General features: G+C 44.1%; 2 long non-coding RNA genes across 2 annotated transcripts in view; one reads left to right on the top strand and one right to left on the bottom strand.

Annotated features, from left to right (window-relative positions):
- Positions 1-19,673, top strand: part of LOC138774413 (uncharacterized) — a 70,246-nt gene that overhangs the window by 23,298 nt on the left and 27,275 nt on the right. The gene's annotated exons all lie outside the window — the stretch shown is intronic.
- The window catches only part of LOC138774412 (uncharacterized), a 72,401-nt gene that overhangs the window by 52,270 nt on the left and 458 nt on the right, over positions 1-19,673 (bottom strand). The window contains exon 2 of the long non-coding RNA XR_011360308.1: positions 15,159-15,288. This is a non-coding gene — a long non-coding RNA (uncharacterized lncRNA). The remainder of the gene's footprint in view (positions 1-15,158; positions 15,289-19,673) is intronic.

Here is a 19,673-nt window from a genome sequence, read left to right as displayed (position 1 = left end):
GAGTACCCCTTTAAGGACACAGATTGTTGGGGATAAAAGTATATAAAGTGTAGCAACACCCTCCGGGAACTTCATCATACATGGTGGAGGAGGAGAGCACAGATTAAGTATATCTGCTGTCTCGGGACCTGTTGATCTGGTCATTACTGAAGGGTCCAGGACTTCTGTGCTGGACCAGTGATTCTGTGAAGGATGTCCAGTCTCTGTATAGAGTTGCAGTTTCGGGTCCCAGACATTATATCGGGGGCTTTATGTTCCTAGAAACATTTCAGAGCTGAACATCTATGTAGAGTCATCAGATCTCTGTCCTAATATAGGAGGGTGGAAAGGCATCAGCATAAGGGTTACTAAGAGTCATTCGCCTGCAGGGGACACAGCTGCAGGGCTGAACAGGGGCAAACCCAACAGTACAGTGCTGAGAACTACACACTGGTGTGCAGAATGAGGAGGCTGCAGGGGCGCCCCTAACAGTACAGAGCCGTGTACTACACATGGGTATACACAATGGCCAAATATACTCAGGGGTGTAGCTATAGGGGGTGCAGAGAGGCCCATAAGGTTTTTCTTCCATATATGTAGAGGCCACCACTATAAATGAAGCGTTATAGCTGAGGCAACTGCACAGGTCACGCTCATGTGGTAAGCACGATGGTCTGCAACGGGTAGTATAGTGCAGGGCAAGCTGGGTGTAGTAGTGCGTAATGTATGTCAAGTGGCAAAGTGGTAATGCTAGTGCCCTGTGATTACCACACACACACAAACACACACACACACACACTCCTTTTCAATGTCATGTTTTAGTCATACAGAATGCAAGCAAATGACTTCTGACCTTAAAATTCCTTGAAACAACTTTAGGGTGCGTTCACACCTACAGGATCTGCAGCAGATCTGCAACAGATTTGATGCTGTGTTCAGTTATTTAAATGAAATCTGCTGCAGAAAATCAGCTGCAGATCCTGTAGGTGTGAACGCACCATTAAGTTTTACTAATCAGTTCCTGTGTAAATTCCAATAAACTTACATAGTCTCACAAGCACAAGGTGAATACAGATAAAACACTTGATAGTAAGGAGATTTTTTTCACTTTTCCTTTGAAAATCAATAGCAGGTTAACTGACTATATTACAATCACGGAAGTCGATCAGCAGTTTCTCCAACTGTAGGTCTAATAGAGGGCAGCAATGCCAGGGGGCACTTGAGCAATTTCTCCAACCCTGGTCTAAAGGAAGAAGAATGTATTCGAATCCTTGCAGCATGGACAGGTAGTGAATTGTTTGTAGCAGGAGGGAAAAGTCTTTCTAGGCTTGACTTAAACTTTACAGCTCACTGGATAGTCTGAGCAGACAATGGCTAAGAGCTAGGCTTAGATTTGTCCAGACCTGTTTAGGTCCACCCTTTTATAGAATAGCAAAGACATGAACCGATTATTAAGAAATATCACATGACCACATGATCTTACTTCTACATGTGAAAGGTTGTAATATAACTATTAAAATAAGTGTATAGTTTTAGTGGTGACACAGCCCCCTCTGCTGCCACCATATGTGTCGGGAACTGCAGGGCTGCCTAAGCCTTGCGGTTCCCGATCCCCTGTTCTGATCTAGTGCTGTTGCACATTCTCCCTATGTATTGTATATTCTTATGTACAATACACGGGGGAAGATGCCAGACACGATCACTGTGTGCAGTAGTCTCTCCATAGCAAGCAGTGATTGCTATCACCACTCATTGTGCTAGCTAACAAAGTAAGGCTGGGTTCACACTGCGTTTTTGCAATCCGTTCAGCGTATCCGTTTTTAATTGGTTACTTTTAACAGACAGGAAACACTACTTTTGTGTCCGTTAAAAAAACGCATCTGTTTCGATCCAATTTTTTCTTTTATAACAAAAGTCAATGGAAAAACGGATCCAAACGAATGTATCAGTTTTTTTCATAAAACGTAGACGTAAAACGAATTGCAAAAACACAGTGTAAACCCAACCTTATATAACTATCATAGAAATGTATAAGGAAAAAAGTTCTCAGGAGTACCCCTTAAGGCTATGTTTACACTACAAAAAAGTACGGCAACAACGGCCGTACTTTATGCAGTGTGGAATATTGCCTACATTTCTATGGGATCCCGGCCGGAGCATATACACATCGTATACACTCCGGCTGGGATCCCGTGCGGTGCCGCAAATAACTGACATGTCAGTTCACACAATGAAGCAAGCTTTATTGTGTGCTGTGGGATCAGCATCAGCGCATGCCCGCATCAGAACCCTGCAGCCGGAAAGATCACCCGGGATGATCCGGGCAGAGAGCGGCCGTTCCGTGACCTGGCCGGGTCACGGAACAGCCACTCTCTTACCCCGTGTGAACATAGCCTTAAGCAGTGTGACAAATGAATCTGCAGTACATACACAAACTATACCATACCAAAAAAGACTATACAGAGTGCAAAGCAAGTTATCAGCCACACAAAATTACATACATACAGCAGGTAAAACAGGTATCGGGACACTGCATCTATACTAATGGAACTACACCGATTTTTAGGGTAAAGTCCACATTTTACCAGATCTGGCACCAGCCACACCTGCTATTTCCTCTCCTGTTATGGCGGCCACAGCTTCTTTCAACTTACGGCTTGCACTTTGTTTTCTGATTATTTGTATTGATTGCTCCAGATTGTGAGGCCTCCGCAGATACCACTTGTATTTAGCTGCGAAATATCACACACTCAGATATGGTTGGTCATAGGTTATTACTGTTATGTAATGTACATCATCTATATGGCTGCTAGGAGCCTCGACCTCTTTCTTTAAGTTTAGCCTATAGAGGGCGCTGTGCAAGTGTCAGCTCTAGAGATAGTTCTATTCTTTACCAATAACATAGAGCACCACCTACAGGTAACTAAATGTAACTGCTCAAAATAATCTCAAGAGTTTACGTCAGCTCTGATCCTGTGATGTCATCACTCACATCTGAGATGAAGCATGATCTCGCAGCAACAATGGAATGTTCTATAAGGTATAATTAACTAGACAGTCATAGGTCGCGTCAACAGCATACACACTGCTATTTCTCTATTACTGCTGAGAACCAGCCTGTATATCACATGTGAGAGGTAGCCACAGACCCCCCCCACCCCCCACACTTTCTCTTTCCTGTGAATGGGATTTTCCTCATGTGATGTCACAGCTGTGCTTTGTGTTCTGACCAATCATGTGTTACTCATACAGAAACACAGACATTAATGAGAAGCTGCAGCTGCGGCTCCCCCCTCCCTCCTTAGTATTCATTGTATGACCCCAGATTATTTTGGGCAGATGTTTTCACAATCTATCTACAGAACAGGATTGTAATTGCTTGCTGCAAGATGTTATTTATGTAGGTTAATGCTGGTAATGAGGACTAATGATTCTGGCATCGATCAGGGCAGCATGTCACAACCTCACCCCGGAAACCAACAACCAGATACCAGCAAAGTGTCTATACAAATCAGACATTATCCTCTCTTACAGAATACACCTCCACCGCTGCTGACAACATAAAAACACCATAACATGCAGCACCCATAGGAGCACAGCAGAGTGAATCAGCTGGAGACTGAGCAGTAATATAGCTTATGGCTATGTTCACACTACGTAAAAAACTTACTTTGCAAATAACGGCCATTGTTTGTGCAAATACGGCCGTTGTTCTGAAATACAGCTGTGTTTTTTACGTAGTGTGAACCCCGGCCTATACCTGAATAAAACTGATATCACCTCCTGTATAACTTATAACTTGAGAGCAATGATGTCACCTTCTGTATAATATAACTTAGAACTTGAGAGGAATGATGTCACCTCCTGTATAATATAACCCACAGTTGTGCTCAAAAGTTTACCTGCCCCGGCAGAATTTTTGCTTTCTTGTCCTTTTTTCAGGGAATATGAATAATAACACAAAAAATTATTTCCCACTCAAGGTTGGCTGAAGCCATTTATTGTCAAACTACTGTGTTTTCTCTTTTTAAATCAAAATGACAGCCAAAAACATCCAAATGACCCTGATCAAAAGTTTACATACCCCAGTTCTTAACACTGTGTATTGCCCCCTCTAACATCAATGACAGCTTCAAGTCTTTTGTGGTAGTTGTGGATGAGGCTCTTTATTTTCTCAGTTCTTGTAAATTTCTGGGCATGAACTGCACGCTTGAGATTTCCCCAGAGTGGCTCAATGATATTGAAGTCAGGGGACTGAGATGGCCACTCCAGAACCTTCACTTTGTTCTGCTGTAGCCAATAACAGGTCGACTTGGCCTTGTGTTTTGGATCGTTGTCATGCTGAAACGTCCTTTGCAGATAACCTGCTGCATTCATCTGTACAAGTTTCCTGTGCATTTGTAGCTCACATATCCCCAAAACATCAGCGATCCACCTCCGTGCTCTACAGTAGGAATGGTGTTCTTTTCATTATAGGCCTTGTTGACACCTCAAGACAACATATTCCCGGCCTGCTTTAAAGCACGTACGTGCCCCACTGAATAATCCACTTGTAGTTACTGATGTTTCATTTCAAAGAAAAGTTTCCACTCCCCTCAAAGTACCACAGGTCTCCTTTGCTTAGTTGGTATACAGACAGTATTTGAAAGTTACCGGTATCTGGGGGACTACCTGACTACCTCTCATTGACAGAAACTAAGACGCTAGCCTGCTCAAACTGCAGAGTTTTACTGCCCCGGTGTGCACTCCAGCTTCTCTTAACCAGTCTTTAACCCCTTCGGGTGTACGTCTTTAATCACGCTGTGTGAACAGACTGCATTTGCTTATTGGTGTCTCAACATGGGTGGTAGTTAGAATAATTGGTAGAACATCATCAGTGTAATAAGTGTCAGGTCTGTCTCATCTCCTGCAACTGCAACTGAGTCATCCAGCCGTGTTCACATAGAAAGTTAGAAAGTTACAAAAAAAAAAAAAAATTTGAAGAGTACTGATGTCACCTCCTGTATAATATAATATATATATCTGGACAGCAGTGATGTCACCTCTTGAATAATATAACCTGCAGTATATCTAGACAGCAATGTCACCTCCTATATATTATAACTGATATCTGGAGAGCAGTGATGTCACCTCCTGTATAATATAACTGATATTTGGAGAGCAGTGATGTCACCTCCTGTATAATATAACTGATATTTGGAGAGCAGTGATGTCACCTCCTGTATAATATAACTGATATCTGGAGAGCAGTGATGTCACCTCCTGTATAATATAACTGATATTTGGAGAGCAGTGATGTCACCTCCTGTATAATATAACTGATATCTGGAGAGCAGTGATGTCACCTCCTGTATAATATAAAAGATATCTGGAGAGCAGTGATGTCACCTCCTGTATAATATAACTGATATCTGGAGAGCAGTGATGTCACCTCCTGTATAATATAACTAATATCTGGAGAGCAGTGATGTCACCTCCTGTATAATATAACCTATATCTGGAGAGCAGTGATGTCACCTCCTGTATAATATAACTTATATCTGGAGAGCAGTGATGTCACTTCTTGTATAATATAACCTATATCTGGAGAGCAGTGATGTCACTTCTTGTATAATATAACCTATATCTGGAGAGCAGTGATGTCACTTTCTGTATAATATAACCTATATCTGGAGAGCAGTGATGTCACCTCCTGTATAATATAACTGATATCTGGAGAGCAGTGATGTCACCTCCTGTATAATATAACTGATATCTGGAGAGCAGTGATGTCACCTCCTGTATAATATAACTTATATCTGGAGAGCAGTGATGTCACCTCCTGTAAAATATACACTACCGTTCAAAAGTTTGGGGTCACATTGAAATGTCCTTATTTTTTAAGGAAAAGCACTGTACTTTTCAATGAAGATAACTTTAAACTAGTCCTAACTTTAATGAAATACACTCTATACATTGCTAATGGGGTAAATGACTATTCTAGCTGCAAATGTCTGGTTTTTGGTGCAATATCTACATAGGTGTATAGAGGCCCATTTCCAGCAACTATCACTCCAGTGTTCTAATGGTACAATGTGTTTGATCATTGGCTCAGAAGGCTAATTGATGATTAGAAAACCCTTGTGCAATCATGTTCACACATCTGAAAAAGTCTAGCTCGTTACAGAAGCTACAAAACTGACCTTCCTTTGAGCAGATTGTGTTTCTGGAGCATCACATTTGTGGGGTCAATTAAACGCTCAAAATGGCCAGAAAAAGAGAACTTTCATCTGAAACTCGACAGTCTATTCTTGTTCTTAGAAATGAAGGCTATTCCATGCGAGAAATTGCTAAGAAATTGAAGATTTCCTACAACGGTGTGTACTACGCCCTTCAGAGGACAGCACAAACAGGCTCTAACCAGAGTAGAAAAAGAAGTGGGAAGTTGCGTTGCACAACTAAGCAAGAAGATAAGCACATTAGAGTCTCTAGTTTGTGAAACAGACGCCTCACAGGTCCCCAAATGGCATCTTCATTAAATAGTACCCGCAAAACACCAGTGTCACCATCTACAGTGAAGAGGCGGCTGCAGGATTTTGGGCTTCAGGGCAGAGTGGCAAAGAAAAAGCCACATCTGAGACTGGCCAATAAAAGAAAAAGATTAAGATGGGCAAAAGAACACAGACATTGGACAGAGGAAGACTGGAAAAAAGTGTTGTGGACGGATGAATCCAAGTTTGAGGTGTTCGGATCACAAAGAAGAACGTTTGTGAGACGCAGAACAACTGAAAAGATGCTGGATGAATGCCTGACGCCATCTGATAAGCATGGTGGAGGTAATGTGATGGTCTGGGGTTGGTGCTGGTAAGGTGGGAGATTTGTACAGGGTAAAAGGGATTCTGAATAAGGAAGGCTATCACTCTGCACCGCCATGCCATACCCAGTGGACAGCGCTTGGTTGGAGCCAATTTCATCCTACAACAGGACAATGACCCTAAACACACCTCCAAATTGTGCAAGAACTATTTACAGAAGAATCAGGCAGCTGGTATTCTATCATAGGTAATGGAGTGGCCAGCGCAGTCACCAGATCACCACCCCATTGAGCTGTTGTGGGAGCAGCTTGACCGTATGGTACGCCAGAAGTGCCCATCCAACCAATCCAACTTGTAGGAGCTGCTTCTAGAAGCGTGGGGAGCAATTTCTCCAGCTTACCTCAACAGATTAATAGCTAGAATGCCAAAGGTGTGCAATGCTGGAATTGCTGCAAAAGGAGGATTCTTTGACGAAAGCAAAGTGTGATGTAAGAACAATGTTATTTCAAATACAAATCATTATTTCTAACCTTGTCAATGTCTTGACTCTATTTTCTATTCATTTCACAACGTATGGTGGTGAAGAAGTGTGACTTTTCATGGAAAACACAAAATTGTTTGGGTGACCCCAAACTTTTGAACGGTAGTGTAACTTACAGTATATATGGAGAGCGGTAAAGGCATATCACATATTAGAATTCACAAGGCTGTAATTTTGCCAAAGACTGCACATGTAGCGGCCACATGGGTACAGATATGAGGACTGCAGGATGGGTGGATGATGTATTTGTAGGCAATGATGTCCCGACAAGCTCCACACTCCCCGATATTGTATCCCTGACTCTGCCTCCTGTTGCTCCCAGTACCCACCATCATGGTGGCCTCTAGAGAACAGCTTCCTCTGTGTCTATAAAAAAGCAACATATTGTCTTGTAATATGATGAAGACGTTTCGCCATGTGCCATGTGGTGCCCTGGTCCGCTTGGCTGCCCTCAGATGGGGTTCATTCAATATCCTATTCCAGGACAGTAAAAGGTGAGAGCTGGAAGCAATCCAGAATGAGAGGGGTTATAGCGCCATCTACAGCTTCTATAGCAGATGTGACACATAATTTCCAGGGGGGGGTTAAGTGCAAGTGTCTTGCCTGTTGCCCTCCTACACAATGTGATTGTACTGAGAGCTCTATGAATGTTGCTGGGTGAAATGACATTACATGGCTTGTTGCATGGCCAGGAATGGCTGAGCCGTTATTCCATTCTGGTTGTCATCCTGCAGCAGGAGTGGGTGAGACGTTATTCCATTCTGGTTGTCATCCTGCAGCAGGAGTGGGCGAGCCGTTACTCCATTCCCAGTTGTCATCCTGCAGCAGGAGTGGGGGAGACGTTACTCCGTTCCCGGTTGTCATCCTGCAGCAGGAGTGGGGGAGACGTTATTCCATTCTGGTTGTCATCCTGCAGCAGGAGTGGGCGAGCCGTTACTCCATTCCCAGTTGTCATCCTGCAGCAGGAGTGGGCGAGCCGTTACTCCATTCCCAGTTGTCATCCTGCAGCAGGAGTGGGGGAGACGTTACTCCGTTCCCGGTTGTCATCCTGCAGCAGGAGTGGGGGAGACGTTACTCCATTCCTGGTTGTCATCCTGCAGCAGGAGTGGGCGAGCCGTTACACCGTTCCCAATTGTCATCCTGCAGCAGAAATGACTGAGCAGTTATTCCATTCCCGGTTGTCATCCTGCAGCAGGAGTGGGAGAGTCGTGACGCCATTCCTGGTTGTCATCCTGCAGGAGTGGGCGAGTCGTGACGCCATCCCAGTTGCCATCCTGCAGGAGTGGGCGAGCCATTACGCCATTCCCAGTTGTCATCCTGCAGCAGGAGTGGGTGAGCCATTACGCCATTCCCAGTGGTCATCACCTTTTCCTTTTAGAGTATGAATTTTCCTACAAAAAATTCTTAGGTTACTTAGTTCTTTCATGTCATCAATATAGCTGTGGGCCCAGGGCCGATCACAGGGTCTTCTCCCCTCTGACTGCCATATCAATGGTTTATATTGCTGGGTTTGGTCACTTGGCATGGGGAGAACAACTTCAGGATTCTACATTCTAGAACCATACTGGAACTGTGACTGCAGGGGTAATGTGAACTGGCGAGAGTGACCAGAAGACATGGGGGTCCACACATCTACAGAGGGGTACCTACAAGAACCTGGACTCAACCCTACCATGTGCTATCAATAATATTGGGGGGCTTCCTACAGAGGGGAGTGGTCTTGGGCCCCTCAGTCACCCCCTATAGCTCCGCCGGTGTATATTATCTATCTACTCTCTACCTTTACATAGTAACATGGTCATCTTTCTATGACTAGACTGTAAGGTAGCCATTTGTAGCCCTGATATGCCCCCTGCAGGGTAGACCCTGACACTGCACTGTTATATGCGGTTGCCGTTCACTGGTAAATATAGTAGCCAGGATATAAATAGCAGTCTGAGATGTCCACAATAAGAAGCGATTGTGTCTATTCTGAGAGACTACATGAGACCGCATCACACGGAAAGAGACAGATGATGTGTCGTCACTGGGCGCCGAGTACTAATATAAGCCCAGGACATGGTCACCTTGTACCAACCTTGTGGGCACAGGTCCCGTCACATGGGCAAGTACCCAGGAGGAAGCACCATGTATGACCCAGAGTCTGAGAAGGTGTGACCCCCATGTGATACAGAGAATTATAGGTCTGTGCCAGGCATCTTCTTGATACTGACTCATGGATCCTTACCTCTCTATTATACCTAAAATTGTATTTGCTTCTGCAGCTGCTGCCTGGCACTGAGTGCTGCTATTAAACTTCTGGATAACTTGTATACTCACATCCTCCTTTTTATCTTTCATCGTGTCCTATCAGAATGTCAGTCTGGTATGTGATCATCCTGGGGTGAGGACGGGGCACCCCCCTTCCAGCTACGCCTCTGACTGTTGCTGTACATTGCTTTACATTTACCAATACATTCCATGTGCCAGCTTGTCGAAGGTTTCTTTGCCATATGTCATACGGGTTTCTACACAGAGCGGTGTTGCCATCAGCACTGACAATAGATGTGGCCTCCCATCCACAATGCAGTCCCCCGGGTGAACCGCTAGGCCCGGACAGATTAGTGTACATATGGTCTCTGCATTGTGTAACTGGAGGATGAATGTTTAGAGCCTATTTATATACTTTTTATACATTTATATATTTATATACTATTTGCTATAAGACTCTATTCACGACCTCAAGAGCAGCACTTATTCCTCACTGTTCATAGAATCATGGCACCTTACCAGTGTCGGCCTGGGGTACCTTGGGCCCACCAGGCCATATGATTCTAGGGGCCCACCATTCATACACCAGATATAACCAGTGCCAAACCTTTCACGTTAGTGACTTTGCACAGAGCTCTGTATATGACCAGTGATTCACATTACATGCTGCAGTCTGTCACCCTAGTCACTTGCTGCTTCAATATAATAAGATGAATCCACAGGTTACTATATAGAGGCAGTGAGTGACCAAGTGACAGGCGCATGCAGCAGTGCTGGGGGATTATATGTCATCCTGGGGCTAATAAACAGGGAGGCCGACCAAGGGTAGGGCCCACAGAAGAATTCCCCTGCTCCCCTGTGGGCCAGTCCGAGCCTGCACCTTACTATGGGGGCGTCTAGATTTCCACAATATCTTGCATGGTAGGGGACACTTCAAGCCACACAGATGCTGAAGACGTGTCATCTCCCAGGACTTATAATAATGACTAAGATACAGAAATGTATTGTTGGAGGGTGTAATATCCAGGATAACACGGAACGCCTTGTCACAGGACCTGATACATCGAAACCCCGAGGATTGAAATCCTCAGCTGTGTACTAAGTAGGAATGAGGTGACAGTAAGGTGATGATGGTGATGAACCTGCCCAACCTCCATGATGCAACCAAATATACAGAGAAAAGTGAAGTGTCTTCCGGTTTCTCAGTGACCAAAAACTGCCACCTCCTCAAGGAGCTGATGAAACTGTTCCAAAATACCAGCAAGGCCGCCGGCGTCAGGAAAGACTCGACACCTGGAGAGACAGGACCAGGTATTCCAGGAATGGAGGCTGTCAGGTGGCACTTGTGTCAGCGCTGGCGGCTGGCCATGCCTTATGTCAGCAAATGATGGGGGTGTGAGTACATGAGGGATCCTAGATACGGAAGGAAACATCAGCATCCGCTACCATGGCTGTACAGTGCTGCTTCCTATCTGCTACACAGCTGGTGGCCATTGCTACCCCTTTTCTGTTGAATTGGAGCTGGTGACTTGTCTCCTAGTATGTTGTATTGTCTTCTGGCAGTTGTTCCTGTCCTGTTGGTTGCCATCATCACCAAGAATGGTGCAAACCAATATACAATAGGGAGATTAATCAAAACTGGTGCTATGGGGTGGTCACCCGTAGCAACCAGTGAAGTTCCAGTGCCCGTAGCAACCAATGATATTTGTAAACCCATTACAACCAATGAGATTCCAGTGCCCATAGCAAGCAATAAGATTCCAGTGTTTATAGTAACCAATCAAATTTCAGTGCCAAAGCAACCAATGCAAATCCATTGCCCATACCAACCAATAAGATTCCAGTACCCATAAACAAAAATTAGGAAAAGATATGTGATCCCTAAAGATAAGAAATATGTGATTACAGTGTCCCCACTTATGTATATCAAACAGGAAATGACTCAATCAAAGGCTCATAAGTGGTAGACTATACACTAGGTTATATAGTGCAATACAATTTTTATTTGGTAGACAAAAAATAATAACAGTGCTTCATATGTACAGTGACTCGTTTTCTTTAAAGGGCGAGGTAGCATCCATATTAGATAGTAACTGAGCAATATATGGATTAGTAGGTAGGTGTATGTCCACAGTAGAAGTGGCTATTGCACCCTACCTCACTCTAGGAGACCGCTGGGACTTAAGCAGTCTCAGTACCCAGCGGAAAATGTCCCTATTCTTTTGGTAAGTGCACAACAGTTAGTCTAGGAGTGGTGTTGTCGTCACCTCCTATCAGTTAGTAGTGGTCATAAGTCCGTACAATGTGTGTAAATACAGGGCTGTACAGTGTCTGTTCAGCATAGATTATGGTAAATACTGAGATCAAAGACAGCAGTTTGAATCATTCCACAGGTCATCCGACGCGTTTCCCCCTTGTTTTTATTGGTAGGAATAATTGGGTTCATCAGGGATGTTTCGTTTGTGGATGGTCAGCCGTGTAGCAGATCTCTCATATATGTCAGCTCCATGTAGTAGTTGTTGCCCAGAGATCCAATAACATTAATATGGATGATAGGATAGGATGATTAATGGCGTCATTTTTAAGCCACTGGAGATGTATGCCGGTATGGGGTAGCAAGATATTCCCCCAAATCAGTATAGATGCGGGTGCCTGAGACGTGGGTATATAATGAGTCCCTCCAATATGATTGTTGGATGAGCAGCCCGGCCACGTGGAGACCCTCGTTTTGATGAAGAGGGAAGTCCCGATGTAGCGCTTCTGATAGCCGATGTGCGTCTAGACGCACATCGGCTATCAGAAGCGCTACATCGGGACTTCCCTCTTCATCAAAACGAGGGTCTCCACGTGGCCGGGCTGCTCATCCAACAATCATATTGGAGGGACTCATTATATACCCACGTCTCAGGCACCCGCATCTATACTGATTTGGGGGAATATCTTGCTACCCCATACCGGCATACATCTCCAGTGGCTTAAAAATGACGCCATTAATCATCCTATCCTATCATCCATATTAATGTTATTGGATCTCTGGGCAACAACTACTACATGGAGCTGACATATATGAGAGATCTGCTACACGGCTGACCATCCACAAACGAAACATCCCTGATGAACCCAATTATTCCTACCAATAAAAACAAGGGGGAAACGCGTCGGATGACCTGTGGAATGATTCAAACTGCTGTCTTTGATCTCAGTATTTACCATAATCTATGCTGAACAGACACTGTACAGCCCTGTATTTACACACATTGTACGGACTTATGACCACTACTAACTGATAGGAGGTGACGACAACACCACTCCTAGACTAACTGTTGTGCACTTACCAAAAGAATAGGGACATTTTCCGCTGGGTACTGAGACTGCTTAAGTCCCAGCGGTCTCCTAGAGTGAGGTAGGGTGCAATAGCCACTTCTACTGTGGACATACACCTACCTACTAATCCATATATTGCTCAGTTACTATCTAATATGGATGCTACCTCGCCCTTTAAAGAAAACGAGTCACTGTACATATGAAGCACTGTTATTATTTTTTGTCTACCAAATAAAAATTGTATTGCACTATATAACCTAGTGTATAGTCTACCACTTATGAGCCTTTGATTGAGTCATTTCCAGTACCCATAGCCAGATTCCAGTGGCCATATCAACCAGATAACTGTACCCATAGCAACCAATCAGATCCAGTCCCCTTAGCAACCAGGTTCCTGTACCCATAGTGACCAATCAGATTCCAGTGTCCATAGCAACCAGATTCCCAAGTACCCATAGCAACCAATCAGATTCCTATACCCATAGTAACCAATAACATTAAAGTGCCCACAGCAATGGATAAGATTGCAGTAGCCAAAGCAACCAATAAGATTTCGGTGCCCATAGCAAACAAATTCCAATGCCCATAGCAACCAGACTCCAACTTTAAATTTTAAAAAAGGCATCTGAAAATTGAAAGCAGCAATCTGATAAAGGCTAAAAAACAGGTGACAATAGTGAGTGCAAGGTTTAGAGATGTGCAAGAAAAACATTGGTGCACGCACGTTACACCACAGTTTACATGCAAAACAAATGATACATTTCCTTGAGCACATAGCTAGCTGCAGAATGTTTTGTGCACCGGCTCTTTAAGTTGCACCAGTAACTCTTGACATAAAGCAGTCCCCTGACCTTCCACATAGTGAGTATCCTGTAAAATATTCCGCCCAGCAGATAAGCACGCTCCAGATGCGCTCTGTATATTACCACATATTCTTTCTGTTCTCCTGCGGATTAATGGGAATAAACATTACATTTTCCATCCTCCAGATTACAGTGTTATCAGTCTGGATCGCTTTCCGAGACGTTCCGGGGAAGGATCCTACATAGGATGAGGATATGAGAGTCCACGCCCCACAGGAGAGCAGCTATGAACTGCCGGAGTGAGGCTCCTGTCCAGTATGAGAACTGCCCCCTGCTGGGGCTACTGCTCCCAATGCTATTGTGTAAGGCCGTCATCATACATTTATGGTCCATATGTGATGCCGCCTTACGGTGGTCGAGTTGTAACGAGTGACGCCACTGATGTGGTGGTTGGTCGAGATATAGCTCAGACAGATGATAAATTTTGTGATGCCAGTGCCAGGTGGGCACACAGGTATGGAGGCACACCTGCTTTTAGTTTAGAGTGGCGAGCTATACCCTTTCCCCTGTGGTCGGTGACCTGCCGGTGAGGGGGCCCCTTGGGTACTTATTACGGGGGTCCAGAGTGGAGTTGTGACCCACCCGGACTACTGGTACCGCCACCCACAGAAAGGGAAGATGACCCAAGGATGTGGTCTCTACTGTGTAGGTGCTTGAGCAATAACCACTGAGCCCTGTTAGCATATATAAATCTTCTTTACTATAAAAATACTTTGTATAGAAATACTTTGTACAATAGCTGATAGCAGACTGTAGACTTGACAAGACAGGAGCTGTACTAAGGACCTTTAGAGAAGTAGAGCTGAGAGGAGTTGAGAGGAGTTTGTGCTGAGAGTCCAGAACAGTGGAGAGGAGTTTGTACTGCAAATTCAGAGTAGTAGAGAGTAGGAGCGTGTCGTGAGAGTCCCAACCCAGGGTAGAAGGGTGCTCTGCCGGAACTTTAGAAGAAGAAGTAGAATACTGAAGATTTGAAAGTAGACTTTTACTTGTGCCCGTGTTTTGACCTTTTTCGCTATACCACCTTTTGCCCACCAGTGCCGGGTGACCTGCCTGTGAGGATGACACAAGCCCCAGACCTCGTTACCTGGGTTGAGTAAAGTGGCCAAGATTTCCCGGTTATACCCGCACTGCGAGATAAAGTACATAGGCTTCTAGCAACTTTGCGCTATACGGATCAGTTCCACTGCTATAGGATACCGTCCTGCACCTTTAGACTTGTTCTTGGCGTAGGTTGGGGTTTCTCTGACCTGTCTCTCCCTTGAGTAGCTTAACACTGCATAGTGAGCAGAAGTGCTGCTTTCAAGAAACTGGTGTCTGGGTCTCCCATGTGCATCTGCTCTACACAGGAACTTGACTAAGACTGACTAGTGTGGGTATATACAGGGCTGGCATCAGCACAGGGCTTACCTGGGCAAGTGCTGGGGCCCACAGCCTCACTAGGGTTCCAGAGAGGGGCCCAGTTTCCTAATGTTCAGCCTGATCACTGTAGTGCAGGGTAAGCGCTGACAATCAGAAGACGCAGGAGATGGAGCAGGACCTGTACGGAGAGAAAAAGGGTGAAGGACCTGATCACATGACTTGAAGGTCCTCAACCTTACAGTGTGGAGAGTGACAGAGAGGAAAAGGGAGAAGACTGAGCTGTAAGTGCTGCGTTTCAGTGTCTAAGTGTGTCAGTCAGTCAGTCAGTGTCTGTGTCAATAATGTGTTTGTGTAGATTAGTGGTATCTCAAGTGATTGTGCATAGTGGATAGATGAGGGGCCCGCTTAGGCTCTGTCATCTGAGGGCCCGCAAAAACCTGGAACCAGCCCTGGGTGTATACTTCCTTGTGGCAACTTCCTACAGGTGGTGTAATATCCCCTGTGAGTGCTGTGAGTGGTGGAGAAGAAAGCATAGAAAAGAAAGGAGTTTAGGGCTAGGTAGAGAAGAAGAGAAAATCCTCATTGGTGTACAGATCACAATAAACAATAACCCTTTGGTTACGTGCAGCTGTGCAAAAGTACAGTAACATACAATAGTGACATATTGTGGCCAAACTTAGGTACTACTTCATGACCACAGTTACTTGTAGTACAGACTTTTGCGAAGGGTGTAACATACTGGTAACACCCGTGGTGGGACACCACACATAGAAATAAAGTTGCGCCTGGGTATGGCAGCCATGATACATCTACACTATGAAAAATGATAAGGTACGGAGCCTGACTACAATTAGTGAGAAAATAGTTGTCATGGAGATCATAACAGCCACAGATTGCTATAGGAACCAGATTACAATGACTACTGGGAAAAGGAAGACTTTACACCGTGCACCTCAGCTCATACATTATGAGGGGTAGTTCTCCTTTAAGATCTTCAGCATTTGCAAAGCATAAGCTTTAGGAGAGACTAATCCTGTATTCTGGATATAATGGATTTTCTCACATCGTAAGGATAGTCATCACCGGGTAAACGGGGCACCACATGGCGTGTGTGCTATCTACACCATCACCGTCACTACACATGCAACACGCACTTCAGATAAGATCTCCGCATAGTTCTCATGCCTCGGACAAGACGACTGACAAATTAAACATGTCACAATCTTGGAGTCCACAAGTGTTCATAGAGCACTTCTTAACATGGGACCTGCGGAGTAAGCACCATCCTCTGGCACCAACATTGTGAAAGAAAGACAAAAAACTTGAGCGTCATAACATAACAGCTCAGAATGCTAAATGCAAAACAGTAAGCATTCTAGTGACTGATATATAGAGCAGACAGCATTCTAGTGAGTCACATACAATACAGAGAGCATTCTTTTGACTAATATACAATACAGAGAGCATTTTAGTGACTAATATACAATACAGAGAGCATTCTTTTGACTAATATACAATACAGAGAGCATTCTACTGACTAATATACAATACAGAGAGCATTCTACTGACTAATATACAATACAGAGAGCATTTTAGTGACTGATATACAGCACAGACAGCATTCTAGTAAGTCATATACACTACAGAGAGCATTCTAGTGACTGATATACAATACAAAAAACAATCTAGTGACTGATATACAGCACAGACAGCATTATAGCAACTGATATACAACGCAGAGAGCATTCTACTGACAGATATACAATGCAGAGAGCATTCTACTGACTGATATACAATGCAGAGAGCTTTCTAGTGACTGATATACAGCACAGTCAGCATTCTAGTGACTGATATACAGCACAGACAGCATATTACTGACTGATATACAAAACAGACAGCATTTTAGTGACTTATATACAATAAGGAGAGCATTCCCATGACTGATATACAGCACAGACAGTATTCTAGTGACTGAGATACAATACAGAGAACATTCTACTGATTGATATACAATACAGAGTGGATTCTGGTGACTGATATACTGTACACAGGGTATTATAGTGACTGATATAAATGCAGAGAGCAGTCAACTGACTAATATACAACACAGAGAGCATTCTAACTGATACACAATACACAGCATTCTACTGGCTGAACACAAGAGAGAGTTCATTCCACTGACTGACAGACAATAGAAATAGAATTCTACTGACAGATACACAATACAGAGGGCATTCCACAGACTGATATCAAATACAGAGAGCATTCTAGTGACTAAAACCAAATATAAAGAGCATTCTAGTGACCCATATCCAATACACATAGCATTCTAGTGACTATTATACAGTACAGAGAGCACTCTATAGTGACATACTCGTATAATAGAGAGCATTCTACTAATTGGTACACAACACAGAGAGCATTCTAGTGGCTGATACAACAGAGAACATTCTACTAATTGATACACAAAACAGAGAGCATTCAACTGACTGATACATAATACAGAGAACATTCTAGTGACCGATACAAAATACAGAGAGCACTCTATTGGCTGATACACAAAACAGAGAACATTCTAGTAACATACACAATGCAGCATTCTAAGCGTTGTAATGACTGTTACACAATAAAGAGAACATTCTAATTATAGGTGCACAATACAGAGAGCATTCTATTGACTGATACACAATACAGAGAGCATTCTATTGACTGATACACAATACAGAGAGCATTCTATTGACTGATACACAATACAGAGAGCATTCCACAGACTGATATATAACACAGAGAGCATTCTATTGACTGATATATAACACAGAGAGCATTCTATTGACTGATACACAATACAGAGAGCATTCTATTGACTAATACACAAACAACATAAACAGGAGACATCCCTGGCATGAAGCGTCTCTATGCGGGAATCATGTTTCGGTGACAGTGAAGACATGTGGCACCAGTGGTGATGCTTCTTCTCTCCTCAGACACCCCCCCCCCCGGCTACGTGCACATAGTTATCATCACAAGATGCCAGTGATCACAGAGCAAACAATGTAATGTGACGGATCAGGACAGCAAGGAATATATGACACAGGGCCTTGATACATTGTATCTAAAAAAGAATATTGAAACCAATGTAATGAAATCACCAAATATGTATAATATATAATATGATTAAGGTTATTGTATATTTCATACAGGGGGTGGGGCTGTGACTACCTGTCTAACATGGTACAGGGGCTAGTTGAATTTCTGTTCCTGTAGTATAAGGTGTGTGGATCTCTTGTCTGATCACGTCATTGAATTATAGAAGTGATGTCATACAGGGGGCGGGGCTGTGACTACCTCTCACCCATAATATACAGGCTAGTAGTCAGGTTTTTGAACAGTCATTCTGATCGTGAAGTAGATGCGCTTATGATGTAATGATCACATGAATTTTAGGGGGGGGTGATACATGTCACATGGTGCACCCCCACTTTATCTCACTGCATTTCTCTATCATTTAGGTCAGGAAGGTGATTATAGTTTATAATGGGTCGGTCCTGTCCCCCGTCTCTGGCTACAGGGGGCGCTATGGTTGGCCGCATAGTGTCTGTATTGCTGAAGGCTTCACATGTGTCCACAGTGAGTGGTGTCGGTGAAGGACGCAGTGAGGGCTCAGCACGTCTTGTAATCTGCAGAACAGCGCGTCCACCGGGGGAGGGGGGCTGCAGACACCACACAGCTGCTGAGGCCCATCCCTGGATTTGGGAAAGATGGGTGACAAACAGCTCACTGGGGGTGTCACTCAGCTCTCCCTCACCCCTGAATGGTAAATCTTCTGCCTATCCCTGTGTTACCACCCCCGGGGTAGTGGTCCTCTTCTTCTCCTTATCGCTGTTCAGGGGTTCCCCCTTATTGTTATTATCTCCTGATCTCTGATCAGGGGTCCATATAGTGTTATAACATTATGATCTCCGGTTAGGGCTCCTAATCTTTTTATCACCTCCTGATGTCTAGTTGGGGGACACCATATTGTTATCACCTCCTGATCTCTGGTCAGGGGTCTCCATATTATCTCCCACTAATGTCTGGTTAGTGATCCCCCTATTGTTACCACCTCCTGATCTCCAATTAGAGGTCTCCATATTGTTATCACCTTCTGATCTCCAATTATAGGTATTCATATTATAACCCCCTAATCTCCAGTCAGGGGTCTCCATCACCTTCTGATCTCTTGTCAGAGGTCCTCCTATTGTTATCACTTTCCGATCTCCGGTTAGGGCTCCACATCTCGTTATCACCTCCTTATCTCCGGTCAGGGGTCTCCATATTGTTATCACCCCTAATCTCCAGTCAGGGGTCTCCATATTGTTATCACCCACTAATTTCCAGTCAGGGGTCTCCATATTGTTATCACCCACTAATCTCCAGTCAGGGGTCTCCATATTGTTATCACCCACTAATCTCCAGTCAGGCGTCTCCATATTGTTATCACCCACTGATCTCCAATTAGGGGTCCCCATATTGTTATTACCCCATGATCTCCAGTCAGGGGTCTATATTATCACCTCCAGATCT

This window comes from Dendropsophus ebraccatus, chromosome 15 (genome assembly GCF_027789765.1).
Source record: "Dendropsophus ebraccatus isolate aDenEbr1 chromosome 15, aDenEbr1.pat, whole genome shotgun sequence".
Classification (NCBI taxonomy): Eukaryota; Metazoa; Chordata; class Amphibia; order Anura; family Hylidae; genus Dendropsophus; species Dendropsophus ebraccatus.
The sequence above is the reverse complement of the archived record's forward strand: the minus strand, read 5'-3'. Positions and strand labels throughout refer to the sequence as shown.